We start from the raw sequence: 12361 nt of genomic DNA, 5'->3' as shown, positions 1-12361 counted from the left end.
ATCAAGGCGAACGCTTCGCACAAAGACAGAATCACATGTAAAGACGGAGGTTTATGAATAAATAAGCGGAACCCGCATATGCGGATGTATTTTTAGAAACTGGAATCAAGTATTCTGTATAGTTCACGGTGTGTCTGGTTGGGTTTTGAACCGAGGAGATGAGAGGCACAGTTTTCCGCCGGTTCTGGTTCTCCGCCAGAGTAATGGATTCTGGGAGCTCTGCCAGGTGCATTATGGGTCTGATATAACTCTGGAGGTGCTTACTGCAATTAGCCTGTTCCCCTTTTAGTGAAGGACAGAGCTATAGAGGGGGAGTTGCTGGTTGTATTACTGTTGCATCATTGTGAAGAGTTTAGGTTGTATCAGGTACCATTCTGACTTTTAAACAGGTGCTAATGTATATAATTTATAGACTATAGAGGTAAAAGTCCTGCGTAAAAAATCCTACTGCGATAAAAGTACATAAGTATTATGAGCTTGATGTAGTTAAAGTATTGCAGTAAAAGTAGTGGTTTGGTCCCTCTGACTGATATATTATTATATATGACATCATTAGATTATTAATAGTGAAGCATCAGTGTTAGAGCAGCATGTTACTGTTGTAGCTGCTGGAGGTGGAGCTAGTTTACACTACTTTATATACAGTTAGCTAGTTTAGTCCAGTGGTTCCCAACCTAGGGGTCACGGCCCCTCCAAAGGGTCAGCAGATAAATCTGAGGGGTCGTGAGATGATTAATGGGAGAGGAAAGAAGTAAAAACAAAGTTCTGATACACAAATCTGTTTTCAGACTTTTTCTTTAATATTTGATTTTTTGGTGAAATATTGGATCATTTGAACATTTATTGAAATGAAAGCATGTGAGAAGTTTAGAGGGAAAAATCACTATTTGGTGGAGCTGTTAACAACTCATAGACATGTGAAATGTGACCCCGACTACACACTGCTTTTTGTAAGACATCAAAAAGCCAAAAAGGTTGGAAACCACTGGTTTCATCTTTAACAATGTGTTGTATTTTAAAAGCTTGTTATATTATCCATTGTGTCAAATCTTCATCTGAAAAGTAACTAAAGCTGTCAAATAAATGTAGTGGAGTAGAAAGTACAATATTTCCCTCTGAAATTTAGTGATCTTTGCTCATTTTATGTCACTTGAGCTTTTTGTTCGCAAACTTTGGCTAAACAGTATGCATGTAACACCTACTGTAAGTATGTTTAACTGCCTCTTCTATTATTAAGTACAGCAGCATATTACTGCCACCATGATAAAAATGAATAAGCTCAGTTTCTTGTTTTAACAAGATCCTTTTGATGTTATTACAAGATATGTTTCATGTTTTTCTGAGATATTTTCATGTTATTACTAGATACCAAATTATTCCATTTTTACAAGCAACTTTTCTTGTAATAACATATCACTTTATGTGGTTGTAACATGATAAGTTGTCAAGCTGTTATAACAAGAAACGTTGATATATTTTGCTAGAACAAGAAAAAGATCCAGTCAGCGCCTGAAGAGATGATATTGAAGCCTACATGCTAGTTCTAGAAAAGTGAAAATTACTGGTTATTTTCTCCCACATGTGGAAACCTGCTGTTTGGATAATGTGCCAATGTAACTATGCTGATGTTGAACATTTTGATGCATGAGAGCACTTGACTGACAGATGTGATTTTCAGTTTAATAATTAGGTAATAATGGAGAAAGTCTCCAACCTCAGTCATGCTGTTTTTAGTTTTGCATGATATTCCACCATATAGATGATTTATTCATTAAAATATTCTGGATACCAGTTTTAAGTTGGTAAAAAAAATGTGTCTTGAGCTGGTCCAGAGGCTTTAATAAAAAAAAAAAAAAGAAAGAAAAAGCTTTGTATTATCAGAATGAAGACATATTTCCTCTGAAGCTACGAGCAGAGGCAGAAAGCTAAACTCTTGGCTGGTTGGTTGGAGGCTATATTACAGCGTGCAGGCAGCTTTCCTTTGAAGTTTCCCTCTGAGTATCCCACTGAGGGATAAAGGGATGAGTCATGCTATATGCAGACATACAGTTCAGACTGGGAGGCAACCTAAACACCGGCTTCGTATGTGAGAGAATGAGAGAAAAATTTATGAAATTGCTGATGTTGTGTGTTTGAATTACAATCAGTGTGTTACAGACCTGCAAGAAATCTTTGTCAGTGTTTTCACATGTTTTAGACCAGTTATTACAAATCATACTTTAAATTGTCACTCCTCATTTTCTTGGTTTCTTGGTAAGTCTCGTCTTAAAACAACAGTCACGTTCCCAAATGAATATTGACACGTTTTTCTTGCTGTAATCATTCCTCCCGTTCGTACTGACTCACAGTGTAAGTGATGGGAGATTTGATGCTAAAAAGACTGTAAATGTGGCAGATATCCACTTATAACTAACTCAGACCGCTGATCCTCATGTAAGCTTCACATCAACTTTTAAATACATGTTTTCACAAAATGACTGTGTGGACACACTGTGGATTTTGGCTTCCATCACTTACACTGACTGCACATTTGAAGGAATGATTACAGCGAGGAAAACCTGTTTCAAAAGGCATTTTTGGAGCAAACACTTGTCGGGACTCCGTGAGAGGAACTGCCCCCTGGGGAGCTTCCTACATATCTTCAAGGGCTTTTTTTCTGTTTGCATTGGCACCACCAATAGGAACACTGAAGTGACGTAGCCTGCACAAGGCTCTCACATCTGATGTCACATTGAAATGCCATTGAAATGGCGGCTAGCAGTGCTAACAGAGCTAATACAGCTAACCGTGCTAACAAGGGTTACTCACCAGGGCGACATGGGGTGCTACACTTCCTTAACAACGTCCAACCACCATTGGGCAGAACAGTGGTATGAGCGGCACACGCCAGTGCACACTGGGCCCGGGTAGTGTGCAATGTGGAGCGGCGGCGATTAGCTAACCAGTGGGACATGAATAAGCTATTAGCAGCTGCAGTGGAGTGTGGGGGCCCTGCCTGTGTGAAGGCCAAGGAATAGCGGACCTCACGCACGGCCTTCCCCTTATTCACCTCACCTGGGGAGGAAAGAGGAATGTCCCCGCCGACCCAGATGGGGCGCCTCTCATGGCTAACAGCGCTAATTCCTGAAACATGAGTGTGTAATGTTAGTACTGGGAAAACCGTCTCGGATGCCATGTAATAGTTACACCTTTAATGAAGTGAAAAAGGTTGTTGATGCTGTCTCTGGCTGGAGGCAGCGGCACAAACAGGCCCGCCACCCCCGCCTAGAAACAGCTGGACAGGCCTGGGATGGCTAGTGCTGGCGGCGGACCTGTCGCTGGACCTCTCCCCGGGGCGGCAACGTTGGCGGCTCTGCTGCTGCTGGCGTTGCTGCTGCTGCTGCTGGCGAGGAGGAGGCTGCTGGGGACGGAGGTGCGAGCCCAGTGTTTTGTTCCATTTTTTAAGGCCACCGTTAACAGCTGTTGTTTACAAGGCTTACGCTTTATATGGGTTTCTAAAAATGGCGGTTGCATTGTCAATGTGTTAGACCAGCGTACACTTATGTCTGGGAGAGTACGTACTCTGAGGCAGGAGCTTAAAAAGTCCCTCAAAGTGGCGTTCTACGAACTGCGATCGTTCCCAGTTCCTGTGGTGCGGACACAATAAAAAGGGGAGGGGTGGTCCCGTCTGAAAACACCCATTGTTCATTTGGGCATCTGTCTGTTGTTTTAAGACTGACTTGAAAAACTGTGAACCTATCCTTGAAAACCTGCTTTAAGTAGTTCATTCAACATTGTGAAAATCATGTCTGAGCTTAATATTAAAGTTATGTCCTGGTTGCATGGTAGGCCTACTGCCATTTACTGTCCTGCCATTATACCTACAGATTTATTTAAAAGTCACTAAAAGATGCTTTGTTGATTGCTACTCAACAGTTTTATTTTTTAAACAAAATTTAACAATTTTACATTAAATATTTGCCCCAATATTTTGCCCCAATTTTAGGAGATGTGAAGCTAGCAGGGCATGCTAGCTGGTTAGCTGACGAGCTCCCATCATCATTTACGGTCATCCCCAGTGGGAACTTACAGCCGTATCTCAGCAAGACCTTTGGTATGGATGTCATACATCTTGCCATTAATAAAACTTAAACATATAGTATAGTAGATAAAGAGTAGACTTATTGTAAATATAGATTAGCCTACATTGATGATAACAGGTGATCAGTTGAGTCTAGCTGAGCTGGTGATGTTAACAAGAACGGTGCTGTTGTACTGCATTCGCCTGTTTGGAAAGTTCAAACTTGGTGTTTGGGAGTTCAATCTTAATGTACTCTTGATTTAGAAAAGTCAAGAGTCTCGCACTAAAAACTGCTTTTCTCACGACTGGCTAATGAAACAGAGCTTTGCGCTGCTACTGCTAGTCCCAGCGACTGAATCACGCTAACTAGCTTGTTAGCTTGTAAGGTTGTAAGCTAGTCTTTCTCTCCTCGATTCTAAATGAGCTTTTATAGTATTTTGTGTGTTTCAGGAGCATCATCTAGCTATTGATTGGCTGTGGTTGTGATCGGCTAACAAGCTTGTGAGCGAGTCTTGAACTGAGCGACAGGAATTTGCTAACTAGCTTGCATGTTTGTTATTTCACCCATGGTATTCAAGGTTTTCAGTTATTCTGAATGTTGTTCTTGTATATTTATATTTGAACAAGTTCTGGTTTAGTATCCTGACCTTTTTAAAAATGCACCCACTTCTTTTTTCCACAACTGTCAACTGTTTTGGTGTCAACATACAAGGAGCCTTGTGTATTTGTGTCTCAACAGGTAGGCTACAGACGCCGCTGTTCTTTATGAATTAACAAGGTTTTCAGAGGTTGTCTCTGCTCTACAAATATTCCATATTCATATCCTGAAAGAAAAAATGCTGAACTTTTTCAAGGACTCCTTGGAAGTTTTGCACTGTTTTTCTTCCCTGTCTAAATCAAGTATTGTAGGTTAAAGGCTCCAGTGGAAATAATTGCTAATTAGAACTTTAGTGGCATTTTTTTGTTCAAATTCAGTTGGCTGCTCTAGCTTTTGCTTGGTTATTAGTGGCTGTGGAGAGGATGTTACGTCTCAATCGTATCTGGATATAAACCTTGGGATTTGATTTGTAAATCTGCAGCGTTTGTTTCCTGTGAGAATGTGCGGCACGAAACACAGATGTGGCCAGTAAATTCCTAAGTCACACAAGGTTCCCCTGGTGGTTCTGATCCAGTGAAAGATAAGACTTACAACAATAAAAAAAAAAATAAAAAAAATAAAAAAAAATAAAAACATGGTGATGAATTCTCTGTGAGTATGTCAATGCAGAAAATTCAGAAACTGGAAACCTGGCAAGAAGTCTCTTTACAGTGCGAGACGTTTAGGCAAGAGTTCAGAATGTGATTTATCTGATTTCCATCAGTGTGCTGGAGTATTTACAGTTCAGACTCTCAAACTATAACAAACGGAAACAACTGATTTTCAATATAGAGCAGAGACATAACAGTCAGGCTCTTGTCTGAAAAATTTCCACTTTCTGATGGAGCAGATTAAAGTTTGTTGACCTTTCTTTGCCACTGTAGTTTTACATTAAGTTTTTCTGACAGTGGTGGTGTATGTTGGTCCTCTCATCTTAATAGAGCAGTCTGTATTATTGAATCCAGGTTATGGCTCAGTGTGTGTGTGTGTGTATGTGTGTGTGTGTGTGTGTGTGTGTGTGTGTACAGTTTGTCCTCTGTCTACATTTGCGTCAGTTTAAAGAATCAATCCTCCCGCCGGCTCGCTGGAAGAAACATGAACCTGCCAGAGCAGCGTTTGTAACTGTCAAACATCCGCGCTCTGCAATCCTGAGGTTTTTAAAAAGAGAAAAGAAAGAAAAATCACCCAATCAAAATGCCCCTTTCTCAAATGGCCTTTATTAGTCCACAGGAGAAATTGAAAGCACATGGCTGCCTATAAATGTGAATTCAAACCGACCACAGAGACACTTAGATTGATAGAAGAAGGGGGAGGATTGCGTATAATTTTAGCCATTAAAACCTCAGGACAAATTAGGGTTGTTAATCTGTTATTTTGCCCTCGGTCTCAGTGTTCACTTCTAAAAAGCCACATATGCTTTGAAAGGTCTGTCAGAGTTGGATTACCATTACCAGAGTGGCAGTAATGGACTGTATTCAGTATTGTATGGAGACCAAAACACAGAAAGAACACCCGATCCCGCAGCTGACAGCAGGGCTGAAGTGAGCATGTCATTAAAACGGCACGTTTCTTTTAATTCGCTTTATCTCCTTTATCGTCTTCCTCCTTTGTGCGCTCTCCTAGTTTTTGTTGTAGCGTTTGAAAATACCATAGGTTAAAAATATGTGTGTGTGTGTGTGTCAGCCCTCAAGCTGCTGGCTCTGATTCATTGCTTTATTAGGTGGTATCTCCAGCTTTGTATGGTAACATGTTAAAACACAGAAGTAATAGCGTTGGATAAAAGGCAAAAACAACACAGAGAGACGTCCAACTACCTTACAGATGATTCTAGTTAATACTAGAACGATCATCTGGCAAGTCAGCACAATGTTGTAATGTCATAATCGACCTGAAATATGTCTAAATTCAGTAGTGGCATGTTAAAAATGATTTTCACTAACAAAGACATCGCTTGTGAACATACTAGTCAATAATAATTACTTTAAAAAAATGGACCTTAAAAGACATTTATGTGTACTTGTTGTGCAGGAATGTGTGGTTGCATAAACATTAGCTGTTGGGAGATTGTTATTTATTATTAGGTGTTTGGCAAGCTAAATAGTTGCTAAGCTGTTACAAGTGTTTCTTATGCATTAGCTTGTTGGTTGCTAACAAGCTGCTAAAGGGCCATTAGCAGCTTTTGCTAGCGTGATGCTGTAGCTTTCGGTCGGAGTGCTTGTCCTTCACAAGGTGGTGGCTTAATTGTTCAAATAGGTTGCTAAGTGGTAGCTATTTGGTTGCTAATTGGTTGCTATAGAGAGATTATAGAGTCAAGATTTAGTTTATTGTCATTTTTTTGTGTATTTGCATACACACAAATAAAGAAATGCTGTTCCTCCCATCCTACTGCAGTGCAACAACAACATAAAGCATAAAGATATTATGCATATCTGAAAAATTCCCTTTAAAAAAATGATAAAAACATATAAATCTCAAGAGAAAACAAACAAAATAAGAACAAGCAGTTAGCAGCAGAGTGCATTAAAGTGCATTTAGAGAGAAAAGTAGACAGCTCTCGCTCTGATGGGCAAGTCTGTAACTCAATGCAATCTCACATTCAGAGTTTCCTGTGTTTCCTGGAGTTTACTTTCCATATTCTGAGACGACTGGGCTCCGCTACAGAAGCTTAAAAGTTAAAACAACGATTACTTTGTTGTTTAGCTTCAATTGAATCTAACAAGGCATCATTTAGGCCTTTAAAAAACAGAATAAATCTTCTTTTAAGGAAACAAAGAACTCCCAGTAAAACTCAGACGTGTCCATAAATATTCTAAGGAAAAAAAAAAACCTCCAAAAAATAAATGATGTTTGTATCAGAGTTCAATGACTTTATTTGCATAACTTCTGGTTACCAGCACTGATGTAGCCAAGAGTAATCACCCAATAAACCTGATAATAAAAACAACTGTTTGCAACGTCTGACTTTTGCCTGTAGTATGCTATACTTAAAAGTTATATCCTTGAAAAGAATATTTCATTATGTTTTTAAAAGTTGAATAGACTGCACCGTCGTCGGATCGATCTGAAGCTACAGTTGATAAAACCGTTTGTGAAGCCGTCAGACGAGTTCGTCATTCGGCTCAGCGTTTTTACTGAAAGGTTAAGAGAGCGAAAGAAAACCTGCAATTACTTCGAAGAGTCTGAGGTATTTTTCCTTTGTAAAGAATAACCTTTTATAGCAAAGGAAGGAGCTTAAGATCTCAGAAGGAGAATAGAAAAAGGAAATAGAAGCTATGCAGCTTTGTAAGAACAAATATTTCTAGACTGTTCTCTTTATTTCAGGAAACACCATCCATACCCGCATTGATATTGAAGTATGATACAAATTTCCTCCTCTCGGGTTTTCTCATATCTCCCACTAAGAATAGATATTGATGCCAGCTTGTCTGTCTGCGCCCTTACTGACCTACACTGCAAAAAAATCTGGAGTCAAGTCAGATTTTGCTGTAGTCTTGTTTCTTTATTTTAGTTATTAAATGAAAAACAATAAATTAGATATTTCTTATATCTAGTTTTAATTCATTTTTTGGTTGTTTTTCTTATTTTTCTTAGTTAAAAACATGGTTTTAATCAAAACACTTTGTTATGCTCATTCTTTGTCCTTGCACTCACTGCCCTCCCAGCAGCAACCCTTCCTTTTGCACTACTTGTTTTTTAATAAAGTTATATAAAGACAAATAAATCTCTCTTTGCAAAGTTCAGTGAGACTGTTCTCTGCATGACACATGAAGGAGAAGGGATCGATTTGTGACCGTCTGAGCGACGTGAAACCGGCGTATCTCCTTCTTTAATGAAATAAACGGGAATTGGATGTTTTGTGATGGTGTAATTTTTTGCAGCGTGTCCGGTGGATGAGCTAACGAGCGTTAATGGACGTGCTGACTGCGGAGGAGTCAGTTTTCACCGCAGCAGCACTCAGACAGACTGCAGATCGATACACAGCAGCTCAGCTTTCAGCTTTCAGCCAACCAGCAGAACTGCTCGAACGTAAATGAGCTGTCCTACACACACACATGCACACACACACACACACACACACACACACACACACACACACACACAAAGACAGACATTTTCTCAATGGTTAGCTTGTTGTGATTTAACAAGGAGGTGGACGGGCATGTAAATTGCTGTTTTCCACCACATTTGCACTACAATCTTTGGTATGTGCGTTAGACACACACACACACAGTTACAAACTCAGTGTCCTTTTGTTATATATCACATGACCGGAGCACATTTTTGTCAATTACTGAAAAGGTGAAACAAGCAATAACCTGCTGTTCAGCCTGGAGAGATGAATATGTCGATAATGTGATATGAAGCTGAAAGTTGGATTATTTTATTGTGATATTGCTCATATTTGTCTGCAAAAAACTTGAAAATGTTTTCAAGGTTTTCAGAGGTTTTCATGTTCAGATAAATGTTCTGGATTATGGTGCATATCTGGAAATATTCACAGTGATCTTTGGTTTCTTCACAGAATCCTGCAACTTATCTGAAATCCAAAGTTTTCAAAGCAGCAGCAGCAACTGTTTTCCTGCATTATAGTTCGGTTTTCTGAGCACATTTAACCATTGTAGCTCATATCTTCATTTTTAATTATTACTGTATTTCAAACAATGTGTAAAAACCTTCTGAAAAGCATTAATAATAATCCTGATGTATCAAAATATTTGGAGTAGTTGATTCAGTCGGGATTGATGAGCTCTAATCTGCAGATATTCCATGTTTCCTTCACAATGCGACAACTGGACTAAAGCAACAAGATTTAACAAATTGATAAACACTCAAGCGAAGCTGGATTATCAACCGAGCACAGCAGCCCCCCCCCCCCAAAAAAACCCCACAGGGGCCGAGAAAGTCACAACTGGTTTTAGTTAATTTGATTATTTGCTCATTTGTTAGGGAGTTTGCACCACTTATATACAATATCAACTAAGACAGGTCCTTATGGTGCATATTCCAAAAAAAAAAAAAAAGTTATGTTTAATCAAATTACCAAACATATTCATGAAGAAAACATGGAGCCTGGAGGTAGTTTATATCCATTTTAGGAACACTGGTTAGTTTCTGGATGTCTGTCCTTTATTTTCATGTTAGTTTTTGGCCTAACTTGTTGTTTTTGATCTTGTTTTGTCAAACACTTTGGGCTGCAAGTTATTAATATTATTATTATTATTATTATAATGACACTGCAGTGTGTAGTCTGCTGGACTGGTTTTAATGGGAATAGGAGGCGACAGGGAGGACAGAGAGGTGATCAGTAGGGGCCTTACAGGTTAATCCAGCCATACAACAAAACATCTCACAAGTTAAACATGTTTTAATCCCTTACGCTCACTGAGAAATTATGTCTACAACACTGGAAAAACATGAAGATGTCATCCTCAGCACCTCGTTGCATCCTGTAGACTCAAGAGAGGATTTGTTCAGGGAGAGTAAGTGGTGCAGAGTGCAGACAGGCTTCACTGTACTGCACTAGTGCCACCATCTGGAGAGAAACTGAGAAAAAGGCTACCTGAGTGCTACATTGGCAGTCCGACTTAGATTTTGTTAATTGATCCCAGGCGTGCGCAATAAATTCGTGCTCCTCTCCAGCGGGTCAGAGAAGACATATTGACTTGATCACGGCGTCAGTCATGGATGATAATTGTTCAGTTAAAGTGTACAGTAATTTGCTCCCAACACACTCACGGCGGTAACACGGCTGGAAACGCCTGACAGACTGTATATCTGTGTTTTATTCCTGACAAGTTTGTATTTTATTTTGTTTTCTCGAAAGTATCGAGGAACAACGTGCAGGATTCAAGTCTGATTTTGAGATACTTGCACATGTCTTTGTCTGCATGTTTTCTCTATATGATGTACAGCATGTTCCAAAGCTCTCCATTGTGTGTGTTTCTCTGTTGTTCAGAAAGATATTTATGTATTATATTCCAACTTCATCCCTCCACTGAGCCCGCACATCATATGGAAACAGTTACAAACAAAAAGAAGCAGAAAACTGTTTTTTTTATGAATCAGTCTTGTACTTAGTGGCAGGCCGGATCCTGCAATTACTCCGGCAGTATAGGCAGCCTTTATTCCCGGGGTCAGAGAGGAAGAGAAACCACAGTCTACCACAGTATACCCTCCACAAATCTGACCAATCACCTTCTGAGGGTAAATGGAAATACAGTTTAACTTTAAAGTAACATTCACATGACTGAAACCACGATTCGTGAAAAAGGTCAAACACTTGTAGTACAAAGAACAACTTTATTATAATACCAAATCAATCCTATAAATACACACACTGGGTTGTTTGATGCTCCAACTGACTCTCATTCAAAAAAATAAAATACTAAAATACTGAGTCAATGAGTCATTCTGGTCTCAATCTTTAAATTCAGGCCCTCTAATAAATGTGCTGGTGGTCATTTTGGAAATTATTGCTCCATTAATAAGATTGGAAGACTTATAGTAGCTTTGACGTCTGCTGTGTGAGTGTTGATTGACAGCTGTGATTGACAGTTGGCTCCAGGACTCACACTGAGTCGGACTATTGTGTCAATATTTCACTTAGTTTAATGTTACTTGATACCTGCCCTGTTAGCGCAATTAAGCTAAAGTAGCTAATGTTAGCTCAAGTGCGCAGTGCCCGGTGTTCCCAGTAAGCTAACGTAAGTGTGAGTGTTGAAGACAACACGCTGCATTCTTTATCTGGGACGTTCTTGCTCCAAGCTGCAACTCTGGGCTTCAAACCGGCTCCAGTGAAACCAACGGGTGACGTCACACCTCGCTACGTCCATCTTTATATACAGTCTATGGTATGAGGCCCAGTGATGGACGTCGCTGACACCATATCAGGTCCATAAGCAGGAGAATCACATTTATGAGGCGACTCGTATCGAAGAGGTCTTAACCTACTCTAAAAGCTCTGAACTCTGATAACGCTTGCCTCTCTGCCAGTTTAGGAATGTCTAACAATAAAGTTGCTCTTTTTTCACAACAAGTGTTGCTGGAGTTTTGACCTTTCAAACACTTTTCCCTTCTTCATGCATCTTGGAAGTAAGTTGTGCCAGAAATCCATCCTCTGCTGAAAACACGATTCATGACGGCTTGTTAAAGAAAAGACGACAAAAAATGTCAGAGGATATGAGATAAAAACATAATTATTAAATGTTTGAGGTTGTTGTGACATGAGTCCTGAGCCACAAACTAGAGGGCCACTACACTTTTCTGTCAACATACAGAACTGTAGGCAGGCTTTCTGTTTCTCAGGATGTCATATTATATTTTTTATAATGACACATTAACTCAAGTGGTCAGACACACAAAGGTTTGCAACAATTTTCAGTGGATGTAAAATGCTTCTTGTGGTCATCCATTACATTGTAAGTAGTTGCATTAAAATAAGTCACCCAGCGCAACTCCCTGACACGTTTTTAATAGTTTTTGGACAATAACGGAGGTCTACTGCACAGAGGAATAACATATATATATATATATGTACATTATATTTGTTGACAATGAGAAAAATATGGAGAATCAGCAGCTGTATCCTGTACGGTATAAATGCTCACATGGTAAAGGAGGGATTATACCTTCTGAGCCACTGGAAGGTTTTTATAGTAATTTGA

At 39.4% G+C, this 12361-nt stretch overlaps 1 protein-coding gene across 1 annotated transcript in view; it reads left to right on the top strand.

The window, feature by feature from the left end:
* LOC122989413 (phosphodiesterase 4D interacting protein) overlaps positions 1-12361 on the top strand; it is a 110357-nt gene that overhangs the window by 11707 nt on the left and 86289 nt on the right. The window lies entirely within an intron of this gene.

This window comes from Thunnus albacares, chromosome 9 (assembly GCF_914725855.1).
Source record: "Thunnus albacares chromosome 9, fThuAlb1.1, whole genome shotgun sequence".
NCBI classification, from domain to species: domain Eukaryota; kingdom Metazoa; phylum Chordata; class Actinopteri; order Scombriformes; family Scombridae; genus Thunnus; species Thunnus albacares.
Note: the sequence above shows the minus strand (reverse complement) of the source record. Positions and strands in the feature narration are given on the sequence as shown.